Source organism: Diabrotica virgifera, chromosome 7, assembly GCF_917563875.1.
Source record: "Diabrotica virgifera virgifera chromosome 7, PGI_DIABVI_V3a".
Lineage (NCBI taxonomy): Eukaryota > Metazoa > Arthropoda > Insecta > Coleoptera > Chrysomelidae > Diabrotica > Diabrotica virgifera.
Window position 1 is genome coordinate 162,077,832 of NC_065449.1, and position 15,080 is coordinate 162,092,911.

Genomic DNA, 15,080 nt, shown 5'->3' on the forward strand with positions numbered 1-15,080 from the left:
GGGCATCTATGCCATTTCGTTCGTTGCAATTCGGGACTGCACGCTGGGGTTTGTTTTGGTTGGATCAGGGAGAGCAGCATATGTGCCTCCTGATGAGAGACTAATAAGTTTCGAAACCGGTAGAGGTGCTTGCAGCACTCTCTGATTGGACTGGAATATTGTTCGGCTGTATTTTCGTTTTGCAACGAAATTGAAAATGGTTATTCATTTTTTATTTACATTTACTCTGTGTGGAGTATGAAGGGAACCAGTCTCGTTGGAACTTTACCGCGCTGAGCAGATGGGACGTGAATTGTAAATTGTAGAATTCCCTCATCTTCCTTAGTCTCAGCATCCGTATGGCTTGCAAATTGTAGAAGCCTCGGAGGTGTTACCAGAGAAGGTTCCCATTGTTTTCATTCTGGTGGGATATGTTATATTCCATTAGAGTGAAAACTTAGTCTTTTGCTAGCAGTTGCTGCTAGGGCATCTATGCCATTTCGTTCGTTGCAATTCGGGACTGCACGCTGGGGTTTGTTTTGGTTGGATCAGGGAGAGCAGCATATGTGCCTCCTGATGAGAGACTAATAAGTTTCGAAACCGGTAGAGGTGCTTGCAGCACTCTCTGATTGGACTGGAATATTGTTCGGCTGTATTTTCGTTTTGCAACGAAATTGAAAATGGTTATTCATTTTTTAATGGTAAAAGTATTTACAATCAATTAAAGTTAAACTTTTATTATAAAGTCGTCGGCAAATAGAAATTAACTAAATTAGAGGGGTCCATGAAACATATTCGAGAGGTTTCAAATATATCTAAAAATTTTTTGGCGGTGACGCTGCAGATGTATCTATTCACTCTTCAAAGCTGATACTAGATGTCTATCTGTTCGGCACTGCACTTAATCCGGCGGATGGTTAGTCTTACACTACAAACTTTAAATGTGAGTTTTCATAGCTACTCACCAGTCAGTATCCTTATGTGATTTGTGCTTTTAAACCAGAATTTGTGGAAAATTCTCTGGAGCTTATTTTGTATGTGAACGGTTTTTCACCAGTATGAACTCTCATATGCGATTTTAAAAGTGGTTTGATTTAAAACTGTTTGGTACAATCTTCACATCCAAATGGTTTTTCACCAGCATGCCCTGTAATATATTTAATTTGCTTTTTGTTGAAAATTGTTTAGTGGAAATTTCATATTCAAACTATTTTTTATTTTATCGTTATGCACTGATTTAGGTGAATTTAGATTAAGTTTTGTTAAAAATTGTTTGGTGCAACTTTAAAATTTAAATGGCTGTTAGTGTTAATCGATTTTGATTTTTTCTCATACGCGATTTTAAAATTCCTTTCATTGAAAATTGTTTGGTGCGAATTTCACATTCAAATGGTTTTTCACCAGTATGCACTGACATGTGTTTGTAAATTCTGCTTTGCTGAAAACTCTTTGCTACAAATTTCACATTTAAATGGTTTTTCACGAGTATGCCCTCTCATATCGACTGTACCTGCATAATGTCATATGATTTTGGACAACTTTTCAGGAGAGATTAAAAACTGTTTTATTTTGCGGTCTGGCTTTGCAATTTTCTGCCTGACATAGACTCTTCTTTATGAAAGTTAGGACCGAATGCTTGTTGCTCGGCAGTTAGGACCGAATGAAAGAATGATTAACAAATGATTGAATGTTTGTTGCTATAATGTATTTTAGTGGTTAGGTTCCAATGCCCCGAAAAACGAAAATTGAGAAAAATCTTAGATAGGGCATTATGCATGTATACAGTCGATATGCCTTTTTAAATATCGATTCATAGAATACGGTTTGGTGCAAATGTCACATTTAGATGGTTTTTGACCACTATGCACACGCATGTGCGACTTTAAAATTTGTTTCGTTGAAAATTGTTTGGTGCAAATTCCACATTTAAATGGTTTTTCACCAGTATGTACTGTCATATGTGATTTTAAAGTTTGCTTTGCTGAAAACTGTTTGGTGCAATTGTAACATTTAAATGGTTTTTCACCACTATGCACACTCATATGCGATGTCAAACTGTATTTCGTTAAAAATCGTTTGGTGCAAATTCCACATTTAAATGGTGTTTCACCAGTATGTACTCTCATATGCAATTTTAAATCTCTTTTCTTTGAATAATGTTTGGTGCAAATTTCACATTCGAATCGTTTTTCACCAGTATGCAATGTCATATGAGATTCCAAACTATGCTTTGTTGACAACTGTTTGGTACAAATTTCACATTCAAATGGTTTTTCAACAGTATGTGTCATATGTACTGTCATATGTACTTTTAGCTTATCCTTTGCGGCAAATTTTTTGGTGCAAATTCCACATTCAAATGGTTTTTCACCAGTATGAACTCTCGTATGCCTTACTAAATGTGTTTTTCTTGAAAACTGTTTAGTGCAAACTTCACATTCAAATGGTTTTTCACCAGTATGAACTCTCATATGCTCTTCTAAATATGTTTTGATTGAAAAGTGTTTCGCGCAAATTTCACATTCAAACGGTTTTTCACCAGTATGCACTATCGTATGCCTTGTTAAAGTTTGTTTCATTGAAAATTGTTTGGTGCAAATTTCACATTTAAATGGTTTTTCACCACTATGCCCACTCATATGTCTTTTTAAAAGAAATTTCGTTGAAAACGGTTTGGTGCAAATTTCACATGCAAAAGGTTTTTTCCCAGTATGTATCCTCATATGTAGTTCCAAACTATATTTGCTTGATAATGATTTCTTGCAAATGATGCATATAAAACGTTGTCCTTCAGTGATCACATTGGTGGTTGAAGTTGTATTATATTGGTTCAAATTAATGTCACTTCTATCATGATTTGTTAATAGGCTACTGGCATCAGTTTTCATATTTCTACCAGTGACACCTAAAATTATAATTACCTGTTAAATCAGAATAATGTATTTAAATGATAAAATTAATAATGTATGATTGCAGAAAATATACAGGGTGAGTGGGGAGGAACGCGCCAAACTTTAAGACGGTATAATATACGTAAAAATAATCAAAAATAGCTCATATGTTGTTATTCGATTTTCATTTGTTTCCGAGATACGGGGTGTTAAAATTTTTCTTACAAACTGACGATTTATTTATTACCCTAAAACCGGGTGAAATGTGCAAATGATATTTGGTGGATTTTAAGACATAGTTATTGCGCATGTTTTGACATACAATTAAGAATTTTATATTCGCCATTGGCGCGCGTACGGGTAAAAATCTGAAATTTTTTAAAGAAAAAAAAAATAGTACGCCACTGAGATAATCCAAATTAAAAACTATCTTTGAATTCCCTGTTCAATTTCTGACAAACACTCTATCTTCCCGTTTGTTCATACAACGCTTCGTTTTCATGCAAAAAATAGAATATCTTAACGCTTACAAAGTATTCGAAATATTCTACACAGTCATATTATATAGAAACTTCGTCGAAAAATTTGTAAGCGTTAAGATATTGTATTTCTTGCATGAAAACGAAGCGTCGCATGAAAAAAAGGGAAGACAGATTTTTTGTCACAAATTGAACGAGAAATGCAAGAAATATTTTTAATTTGAAATATTTCAGTGGCCTACCATTTTTATCTTTAAAAAATTTCAGACCATTACCCGTAGGCGCGCCAATGGTGAATATAAAATTCTTAATTGTGTGTCAAAACATGCGCAATAACTATGTCTTAAAACCCACCAAATTTAATTTGCACATTTTAAGTGGTTTTAGAGCAATAAATAAATCGTCAGATTGTAAGAAAAATTAACACTCCGTATCTCCGAAACAAATGAAAATCGAATAACAATATATGAGTTATTTGTGATTATTTTTACGTATATTATACAGTCTTAAACTTTGGCGCGTTCCTCCCCACTCACCCTGTATTATATCTATTAGGCTGGGTTTAACGACGTTCTACACCTTCGTTGCGGGGTATGCCTCTCAGATGAAAGGGGGGAAACTTATATGCACGCGAAAGTTGGTAACAATGCATTTATAGCAGAATACTCAAATCATATGTTTCAGTATTGAATACTTTATAAAAATAAATTATAATAAATTACGGAAATTACGGAATAAATTACGGAATTAATTATAATAAATAAATTAAAAATAAATGGTACGGTAAACAATCCTCATTTTTTTAATATGTTATTCCTTACAAAAAAACCTTTAATTTAAGCACAAATAATTAAAAATCGTAAATTTGGGTCAAAAGTTATTAACTTTTTAAGAATTCCCATAAGAGCCCATGTTAAAACTTAACTTTGACCCTTAATAGTAATTAAACGGCACGGTAAAACAATTTTTAAAAAATCGTACATACTAAAATTTCATGCAAATCCTTAATTCTTTGCCGAAGGTGTAGAACGTCGTTAAGCAATGTGTTTGTGTATGTCGTACAAATTGTAATAATAAAACATTAGGTATTCGTTAAGATTTACACCTTATCATCCTGATCTTAATCCAATCGAATTGGTTTGTGCTGCATTAAAAAATTATGTAGGATCAAGAAACGTTACTTTAAACTTCCTTATCAAAAGAAATAAATTAAGAACAATAATTTGTTGACAAGGTGTGTACAACCGCCAAATTGTTGTTATTATTGAGGCTATGTTACATCTCTGTCAACAACGAATTGTACCTATGATGGTTGTAGGCAACAGCCAGCTGTGGCTGGAAAGATTTGACGGTGGATGTTTTTATGCTTTGTGATACATTAAATTCTGATTATTCTGTGTGTTTGTGTAATTATTCTGTGTGTTATGTGTTTCACTTAATAAATTCTCAACTGGCAGCGACCACCGCATACTACGAGCCAAAATAGAAATAAGCAAACCAGCGACGCAGAAATCTAGAAGAAAACCAACGGCTATTGACCATAGCAGAATAAGACAAAACGCAGAAGAATATAGACAGACTTTAAGGGAAAACTATAATCAACAAGTAGCAAAGGAAGAGTCAGAAATTAATAAGATCAATGAAGAAATGAAAGAAAAACTCTTGGAAGCGGGAATGAAAACTGCCAAAAAACTAACAACAAAAGAAAATAGATTAAGTACTAAGTAGCGGAACAGTTAAATTAATGGAAAGTAGACGAAAACTAATAAGCGAAAACAAAAGAAACACAGTAGAATAAGTAGAACTAAACAAACTTATTAGAAGAAAAACCAGAGAGGATCTAAGAAAACACACTGAAAATGAAATCGAGAAAGTAATTGAGAGAAATAAGGGCCTAAAATGCTTACGACCAAATTTAGGGAAACCACTACTCATTTCAATAAAGGATGAAACAGGACGGGAAGAGAGGAGAAAAGATAAGATATCAGAAGAAGTAGAAAGGTTTTATAAAGAACTATACACCTCAAAGAAAGACGCAAACTTCAACACTCAGGAATATATCAAGAAAACAATCACGAATGTAAACTCAGAAACACTACCAAAAATAGAAAATTATGAAATAGAAGCAGCACTATCACAATTAAAGAACAACAAAGCACCAGGACCAGATGGAATCCTTGCTGAAATGTTGAAAGAAGGGAAAGAAGAAATCTTACAAACATTAAGAAATCTGTTTAATCAGTGTCTACATAAAGGAGAAATACCCGACGAATGGAACGAAAGTCTTACAATCCTGCTATTTAAGAAAGGCGACAGAAAGGACATAAAAATTACAGACCCATCTCACTGCTGTCGCAAACGTATAAACTATTCATGATAATTATCAACAACAGACTAACACACAAATTGGACTCGTATCAACCAGTAGAGCAGGCAGGATTTCGAAAGGGATATAGCACCACTGACCATCTTCTAACAATTAGGACACTAATAGAAAAAGCTAACGAATACCATATAGATCTGCACTTAGCGTTCGTTGACTACGAAAAAGCATTTGACAGCGTGGAAATGTGGGCAACAGAAAAAGCTATAAACAACTGTCGAATAGATTCCAGATACAGAATGCTAATACATAATATATATAAGAAAGCAACAATGACAGTACAATTGGAAGAAACCACAAAACCCATACCAATTAACAGAGGAGTGCGACAGGGAGATGTTATTTCTCCTAAACTATTTACATTAGCACTGGAAGATGTTTTCAAAACAATGGAATGGACAAACATGGGAATAAACATAAATGGAAAGAAACTAAACCACCTAAGATATGCAGACGATGTAGTAGTCATAGCATCAAGTTTTGAAGAACTACAAACCATGCTAACCGAACTAGCAAATGAATCCGAACAAATAGGTCTAAAAATGAATTTTGCCAAAACAAAAACAATGACAAACACACAAGACAATAGAGACGTAATACTAAACGACACCACAATAGAAGCGGTTAATGATTATATATATTTGGGACAGATTATAAAAATAAATAAGGAAAACCAAACAGCGGAGGTAAAAAGAAGTGTCAGATTGGCCTGGGCAGGATTTGGAAAATTAAAATGGGTCCTAAAGAATAAAATACTTAAATATACAAAAATACTTAAAAACAAGAGTGTTTGACCAGTGCATACTCCCAATTCTCACATACGCATGCCAAACATGGACCTTGACCAAGGCAAACATGGATAAAATAATAAAGACACAAAGAGCCATGGAGAGAGCAATGTTAGGAGTAAAATTGACAGACAAAAAGCAAAACAACTGGGTCAGAAATAGAACAAAAGTCAAAGACGCAGGCCAACATATAACCAGGCTAAAATGGAGCTTCGCAGGTCATAACGCTAGACAAACGGACAATAGGTGGAATAGCACGATACAACAATGGAGACCATGGACAGGAAAGAGAGCAAGAGGACGACCCCAGATGAGATGGGGAGACGACATTAAAAAGATAGGAGGAACGCACTGGAAACAGAAAGCACTAAACAGAAGCGAATGGAGGAAGCTGGGGGAAGCCTATGTTCAGAATTGGACGAATTAAAGGGCAAAAGAAGAAGAAGTTATGTGTTTCTGTATGGGAATGTTGGTAATAATGAGTTTTTGGGGTAAAAAAGTTATAGTTAAATTTTATCTATTGTATATTGGATATGTGTAGTATTTTGGAGATATGTGCTTCACGTTTCTCTATCCTCTATTATTGGTATGTTTTTGTTGTTCACTTCTTCTTTAAGTATTGGCAACCCAAGTCGTCTGCATTCTGCTGATGGATTCGCTACACATTTTTGTTCAATTAGTAGAATGAGAGCTGCTTCTTTTACCTTTCTCTTTTTCATGTCTGTATCACAGACCACGGTAGAAAACGGTAAGTATTTTTAGGTAAAATAATATGTAATTGTCATTATAGCTGTGTTGCTAATCCCATATAAACATAACACTTCAAATAGGCACAACAGGGCCGGCGATACCGGGCCTGCAAGGGGTGCACTGCAGGCGGGCGGCCCCGTTTGGGGGGCGCCAGAATGAGCTATTTTTGCTGGTGTTATGCAAAATACTAAAATAGAAAAATTCATTTTTTAAATATGGTTTAAATTCGTCATAATACCCTCATCTGTGTTTGTTAGTTATGCATACCACACATGTAAAATATACAAAAATATGCAATGCCGCATAGAAGTCTTACCATGTAGTAATATAATTTATTGGTCAAAGATATCATATTTCAACCAAACAACTTTGCTCTTAATGAGAATGCTTTGTTTATTTTCTTCAATCAGCAGTTATGAGAGGAAATAAATGATTTCTAGTAAAATAAACAAGATTGTGATACTGTTTTCTTGCCGCCTGTCTAATTTAACCCTCGCTAATTTAACGCTCACTTCTGTAACGTAAATAGTCGCGCGTAGAGAAAAAATCTCACAATATAGATTTAAATGCGAATTTAAATGAAATTTCTATTTTATAATATTTTTATTTACTTCTTATGTTAAAAATATCTATTTCTAACAATTTTAAAGCTAATTAGTTCTCACCAAAGCCATAAATTCCACAAAAAAAATAAAAAAAATTTCTACGCATTACTACGATCTTCCTCGAGGCACTTACGAGTGGAAAGCAATGTTGAAAAAGTTTTCATTAAGTTATCACGGAAAAGGATATGTGAGATTTTTTCTCATGGCGCGACTGCTCCCTGTTTAAGTAATATGTTCCTATATAGGTATCAAGTTAAAGTATTAATCCCATAAAAACCTAATATCAGTACTTCAGAGCAAAACTGTATCAAGTCCAAAATTTCAGTTTTCTACATTTTTAGCTCACTGGGATTACAATTTTCCGGTCTACTCACTGGTGTTTCTTATTCGCTGTTTCGACTGAAATTGGCCAAAATAGCCTTGTATGAACAGCATTAAGTCCACATTGCGTTTAGAGCAAAACAGTATCTTCTGCATTTCAAGTGTATTAGATCCAAAATGGTGTATACGTTTCCCAGGGCAATACCATATTATGTCAAACAAAAAGTATTATGTCCCACATACTTAATGCAATTCAGGCAAAGCATTAAGTCCACAATCTTTTAAAATTTGGCAAATCTGTGACTTAGACAACACAAATTCACATGCAATTTTGGAATCATGAGACAACCATAGATCCAAAAAGACAGTTTTTATGATCTTCTCTTGAAAAAACGTGTATCAAAAGAAAAAGAGAACGAACAGGTGCTCAAGCTCGAAAAAGCCATTGTAACTGGAAATATTTTTTTACCATTGAAGGAAAGAGACTCTAGATATTTCTCAATCTTTTAGATGTGCCCTTGAAAAATGCAAACAAGTGGAGTTTTAGAATGTGACAAAAAAGAAAGCAGGCATTTAAAAATAAAGTAAAGAATAAGGTAAAGGCTAGGATTCATGAGCATGTCATGGCCTATCCATGTGAAGAGTCACATTATAGTCGAAGAAGGACGGCAAACAAATATTTAGTAGGTTGCTAAAATATTTCTACAATGTTTAGGATGTTTAAGGAAGAATGCGATTTGAAAAACATTCCTTCGGACGAAGTAGACAAAGAATGGCTTTACAATCACATTTGTAGTACAGAATTTAATTTATCATTCGCTGTTCCTTCAAAAGACACTTGCAATAAATGTGATGAATTTCTAATCAATCTAAGACAATCAAGGTCTGAAGCTGAGTGAAAAACATTACAAGTGATGGTACAAATTAAAACAGATAGAAGATGTCCATCAATAACCCTGGACAAAGCGTTTTAATGATAGATTCACAAAAATCTCTTCCTTGCCCAAAGCAAACTGATTCTCAAACATTTTACAGTCGAAATCTCTGGTGCTTTAAATATACAATAATTCATGATTCAAGGAAAAACAGGCGAACTGTCTAATGTGGGATGAATCAATTGCTGGTTGAGGTGGAAACGAAATGGCCTCATGCTTGGTTCAATACATTCATTCATTACCTCAAATCACAACTTCTATTGTTATTTGGACCAATAAAATAGCTCATCCCAAAACCGGAACTTACAAATAATTATGTGCTACTTTTATCTACTTTCAAGATATCCACATATAAAATAAATCACAAAATTTTTTTGCGAGGGCATACGCACATGGAGGTGGACAATATATACTTAAAACGAGAGGCTAAAAAATGTCCTAATTTCTAAATTATGATCTACTCCATAGGATTGGTTACAGTTGGCTAGAATTTTCGAAAAAAATAAATATTTCAAAGTGTACTTATGAAATGACAACTTTTAATTTTAAAGACTATAATAAACTGTGAAATTCGTGCGATTCACCGTTTCAAAATAAAAATAAAACTGTGAATAATGAAAAAATTTTAATTTCACAAACAGTATGTATGTAATTCAGACAACAAAATCCTGGGATTCTGTAGTTTAAAACAGACTTCGATTTGGAATTTAAGAATGTAGACTTTAACCGAAGAGTTGGTAGAAGAAATCATCAATCTGTAGAAGATTCTTCCGATAATTGCTAAAAAATTCAATGATCTTCTGCTAAAGTGAGTTCCGGCGATGATTCACGATTTTTTCAGACTCTAGTCCATAAAGACAATTCAGATTACTGATAATTAGCGGCAGTAGTCCTGAATTTGTTAAGCTTTTAATAAAAATATACATTTGTTAATAAAAATACAGTTGCATTACAACCGTTTTCGTTTTTTTTAAACTCGATTATTTAAGAAGTTTTTTAGTACTCGTATTAATGGTTTTGTTACAGATAAGTCCGTAGTCCGTATAATATTTTTAATTCTTTATATTCAAACATTTAATTAATTTTGTAAAATAGGTACCTATGATATTTTTCGTAATAGAGCTCCGTCTTTGCCATGAGATAGGTGAAGGTGGCAAAATTAATATTCAGTCACAGTCAAAAATTTATTTTTCAGAGCGAAAATGTGTAAGTCCATTTTTTTCCAAAAACAGTAATATTCAAAAAAATTTCTTTTTAGTGGTAAAAAGAACAATGATCATTATTCACATTTTTTGAAATAAACATTTTACATAAAATTTAGTAAAGCTCTTTAGATTTAGTATTACTTCATGTGATTATAATACAGAATAGTTTGTCAGTTGTACTCTGTAGTTAAAGAATCTATGTAGTGTTGCATTTAGTTAATATAAAATTATATTTGTTAAGTACTAAGTACTATCTATTATTAAATTACGGTTTCACATTACTGCAGAAACATAATCTTGATGTTTTACAGTTATTATTTTTATTTAGTTAAATAAAAATGGATTCAAAAAAAATTATCTGTGGCACAAATCGAAAAAGAAAAGGTGAAAAAGAAGAAATGACAAAAAACAATCTTAGTTCTCTTAGCGAATTTCTTTAAAAAGTTAAAGTGAAGTTGTTTTGTCAGATGATTGGTCCAATAAAACTGTAACCGAACTTTATTTACCGGGGACATTTGCGGATAGCGGGACACCGACTTAGTCGGTGCCTCGCTGCCCGGAATAGACATTTTTAGGACACAAATTTAAAATCAAGTCATGCATAGGGGAAAAGCTCTTCTAGCTACCCCTAAAATCAGGTGGTTTAACCACATAAAGTAATACAGAGGATGTCCCATTACAAAGAGCATCCAAGGTAACGTTCAGTACAAAACCTCCTCATTCGTTCTGTACTGCGATGGGAGGGGTGGTGGTATAGCTTGGGGGTCAGATAGATACCACTCCAGGTTATGGGCGGTCAGATAGGTACCACTCCAGGTTACGCAGTGTGACCGGTTTGATCTTCGGACATATGGGGGTCTCACTGTTCCAATAGAACAAACATAATGTCACCGAGGCTGGGGTTGTGTGTATGTGTGGGTGGGGGCGCCGTCTCGTACTTTCTTGTATTGGCTTTGGGCTAGTGTATAATGCAACGAAATAAAAATATGTTCGATCATCATATCTTATGACACAAACACAAGCTTACCAACCGAAAACTGATAACGCAGCGAAACTATGTCTAAATCCCTGGCCCAGTTTGGTACGTACCTATAAATTCAACATTTGGGCTTAAAAGAAATCACTGCTATATTATTTTTTATCAGTGTCCGATGTACGGACGTACTCAAATTTTCGTAATGAGTAATGTATTCATAGTAGAAATAAACATGTTTTTAAAATGTGTTGAATTTATCTTGGAAGAATTGATCGCAACCATCCGAATGACTCCACACACTAGTTGTTTAATATCAAATGTTCAATTGTCATATTCGATATTAAACAATCTATTTATCACCCCATATATCATAATACCGAAATTTGTTATTATATTTACAGTTGAGTCCGCGAGTCTTTACCCGTGCGTCATTAATACCTGGCGAGATAAAACACATACTTTTTATCTAGCATCATTCTCTTCCACGCATGAAACTCATGACAAACCAGCTGCCGTTTGTTATTAAGTAACAACACATGTTATTTTTATGAACCATCTAGACTCAGTGCATTGAAAAGAGATAGGTACAAAAAAAGACGATTCGGTATGTTTTCATATTTTAAGCAAAATTTGTTTGACGTTTCTGCTTTGTTTACTTTTGTGGCTGTCAGTCAGTTGAATTTTTTGCGGTTTTTGTCGAATTTTTGCGTTTTGAAGTTTCCTTATATTACACAAACAGTTGTTTTCACAACTAATTTTATATTGGGCTTTGAAATTTTAAGGTAAATAATTATATTTTGGCAATTAATATTTAAAACATACAAAGCTAACGTCATTCACACAGTAAAGAAATGATTGTGTTTAGATTTCCGTCAAGTGAATAAAATAACAAAAATAAAATATGTTATTGAATTTTTTTTTATAAACTGTTTATATATTAATTAATCCATAATAATAAAAGAATTTATTAAGCTACTTCAAATGTAGCTGTAATTCTGCACAAAAATTTTGAAGCAAAACTTACATTTGACATTCTATATATTTGATAACGTCAAATTTTATAATAAAACTCGTAATCGGAACAGTAGCCACTTTCTGTCAGTTGTTGTTGCGTGAAATAGATTTCCGACTTATTTCGTATGCTTTAAATGATGACGCACGGGTAAAGACTCGCGGACTCAACTGTACACATGTGCGGGCTACTAATTTAGTTAACTAATTGCAAATCATAAACAATATTTTGGGCAATTGCACATTATTTTGCTGACTAAATAAAAACCTTTGTTCGTTAGTCGCGTGGGCCATGACCCAATTCATCTTACCGCAAAGAAAGAGTATACATTAGAATCATTCATTCGAGTCAATTCAACCAGTCCAGATGTGGCTTTAAAACATTCATTCGAGGGCCTTCAACGGTAATCCATAAATATTATATTATAATACGTCGCTAAAGACTTCTAAAAACGACTGCTTTTTATACAAAAGCAGACTAACAATCTAAAAATTAAAGAAATAACACAGAAACACAAAAAATCGCCGGTATAACTTAATTAATCTATGAAATGCTACTAGTGTTAAAATTTGATAAATGTCATTAGTGTCAAAATTTTATAACAGTGGAGTACACTTGCCTGCGGTTGGACCAATTACAAACAAGCATTACAGCGCGTAAATTTGAATTACTCCTCTTGGTTTAAAAACAAACCATAACAGTTTTTGATTTATTCGCTATCGAAAGTGTAAAGGCCACGTCCCACCATCAAATAATTTGATCAAACTGGTTTGAGCAAACTGAAAGTGACAGTTAGTGACGTCACATCCTGAGTGTTCATTGTGGATAATAATGAAAAATTTTAATTTTAAATAAAGTACAAACAAGTTAGACAACTCAATACAAAAAATTTGATCAAACTAGACTGATAGTGAGAGCACAGATTTTTAGAATTTCAAAAAAACTGCAATTGTGACGTCACTTTGACGTACTTCCGGAGTTTGCTCAAATTATTTGATGGTGAGACGCGGCCTTCAGTTTTATATCGAAAAAATCAATGTTTTTCGATATACTCATTTACGATTCACTCAATTTTTGCCGTAGAAAAATTTTTTTCAAACCAAGCTCTTGGGAATTAAATAACCTACAATTTCATATTTAAACATTTTTTCGTATCTCTGATTCTAATCTTTCTATTTTAAAGAAAATGGCATTATTTACCAAACTACAAAAATTCCTTATTCGCTTTTAACTCGTTTTTTAAAAACTAATCATTCTAAGCCAGGCAAACTTCCGGAATCTATTAATAATACATAAATAAAGAAGAATGAATAAGGCCAATGACTAAAAATACCGCTAACTTACATTATTATGCTTCCAATTGGATGTCTCAGTCGCAAAAAGAGGTGACTTTCAAAGGGTTAGTGAAGGTGGTTTTTGCATGTTATTGCAAGATTTAATTGTCAATAGCTCATTCAATTTTTGCCGTAGAAAAATTTTTTGCAAACCAGGTTCTTGGGAATTAAATAATCTACAATTTCATATTTAAACATTTTTTCGTATCTCTGATGATAATTTATCTACTCTGAAGAAAAGGCCATTTTTTCCAAACTACAAAAATTCGTTATTCGCTTTTAACTCCATTTTTTTAAACTAACCATTCTAAGCCGGTCAAACTTCTAGAACCTATTAACAAAACATAAATAAAGAACACCAAATAGGGTCAATGACTAATTTTAATTAGGGTGGTGATTAGGGGGTTGCTTCCGATCACATTTTCGCTGAAAAAAAATAGGGACTGACATTCATTTCAATATGTCACTTAATTTTTGAACTAGAGACTTTTTTTATTTCTTGAGATGGATATTTTTAAATACTTTAAATTAGTTTGGACAAGTTATCCTCGAAAATGCATAGTTTTCCGTCTTTTGACTTTGAAACTACAATATTTAGCATTTGACGAAGAAGAGCTAACATATAATAAAGTATAGCTCGATTACTATTGGTGTAAAAGAAAATTAAAAAACAGTTTTGTTTTTTTTTTCAGAAGGTACATTTTTGCTAAGTAAAGTTGTCTTGATAAAACGAAAACTTTTGGAGCTATTAGCAGAAAACATATTAAAAACATTGATTTTTTCGATATAAAACTGACACTTTCGATAGAGAATAAATCGAAAACTATTCATGTTATCAAAAAAATGTATAGAACGTTTTTTGCTTAGATTGTCTTAGAATTTTTTCGTCAAAATATAATAAAAAATTTCCACTTCCGAGATGGGGTGGCAACCATACCCATGGTAAAAGCGCCTTTCTGCATCATATAGATTTTGATCCTTGGACTATCCACTACTTATTCTCAAATTTTCAAGCAAATCGATCCATTCTGTAAAAATTTCGAGGTTTTGTCCTATTTTAAGCTTCATTACTTGGGACTAATGTGAACGATTTTTCACCAGTATGAACTCTCATATTATGTGATTTTAAAAGTGGTTTCATTGAAAACTGTTTGGTGCAAGTTTTACATCCAAATGGTTTTTCACCAGTAAGTTGTTTGGAACATTTAAATGGCTTTTTATCGGCCTTCATTTTCTCTCATAGGCGTTTTTAAAATTCCTTTCGTTGAAAACTGTTTGGTGCAAATTTCATATCCAAATAGGTTTTCAGCACTATGTAATCTCATATGCGATTTTAAAATGTGTTCCGTTAAAAACTATATGCTGCAAATTCTACACTTAAATGGGTTTTTACCAGTATTTTAACTCTCATATGCGGTTTTA

The 15,080-nt window shown here is 33.2% G+C and overlaps 1 protein-coding gene across 2 annotated transcripts in view; it reads right to left on the reverse strand.

Annotated features, from left to right (window-relative positions):
* LOC126888833 (gastrula zinc finger protein xLCGF3.1-like) overlaps positions 1–15,080 on the reverse strand; it is a 173,905-nt gene that overhangs the window by 22,454 nt on the left and 136,371 nt on the right. The window contains exon 2 of one of the 2 annotated variants that reach the window (XM_050657258.1): positions 945–1,126. The gene's annotated coding sequence lies outside the window, so the exon portion shown is untranslated. Of the gene's footprint in view, positions 1–944; positions 1,747–15,080 lie in introns of those variants that run through there. The other variant, XM_050657257.1, reaches the window with a different exon arrangement.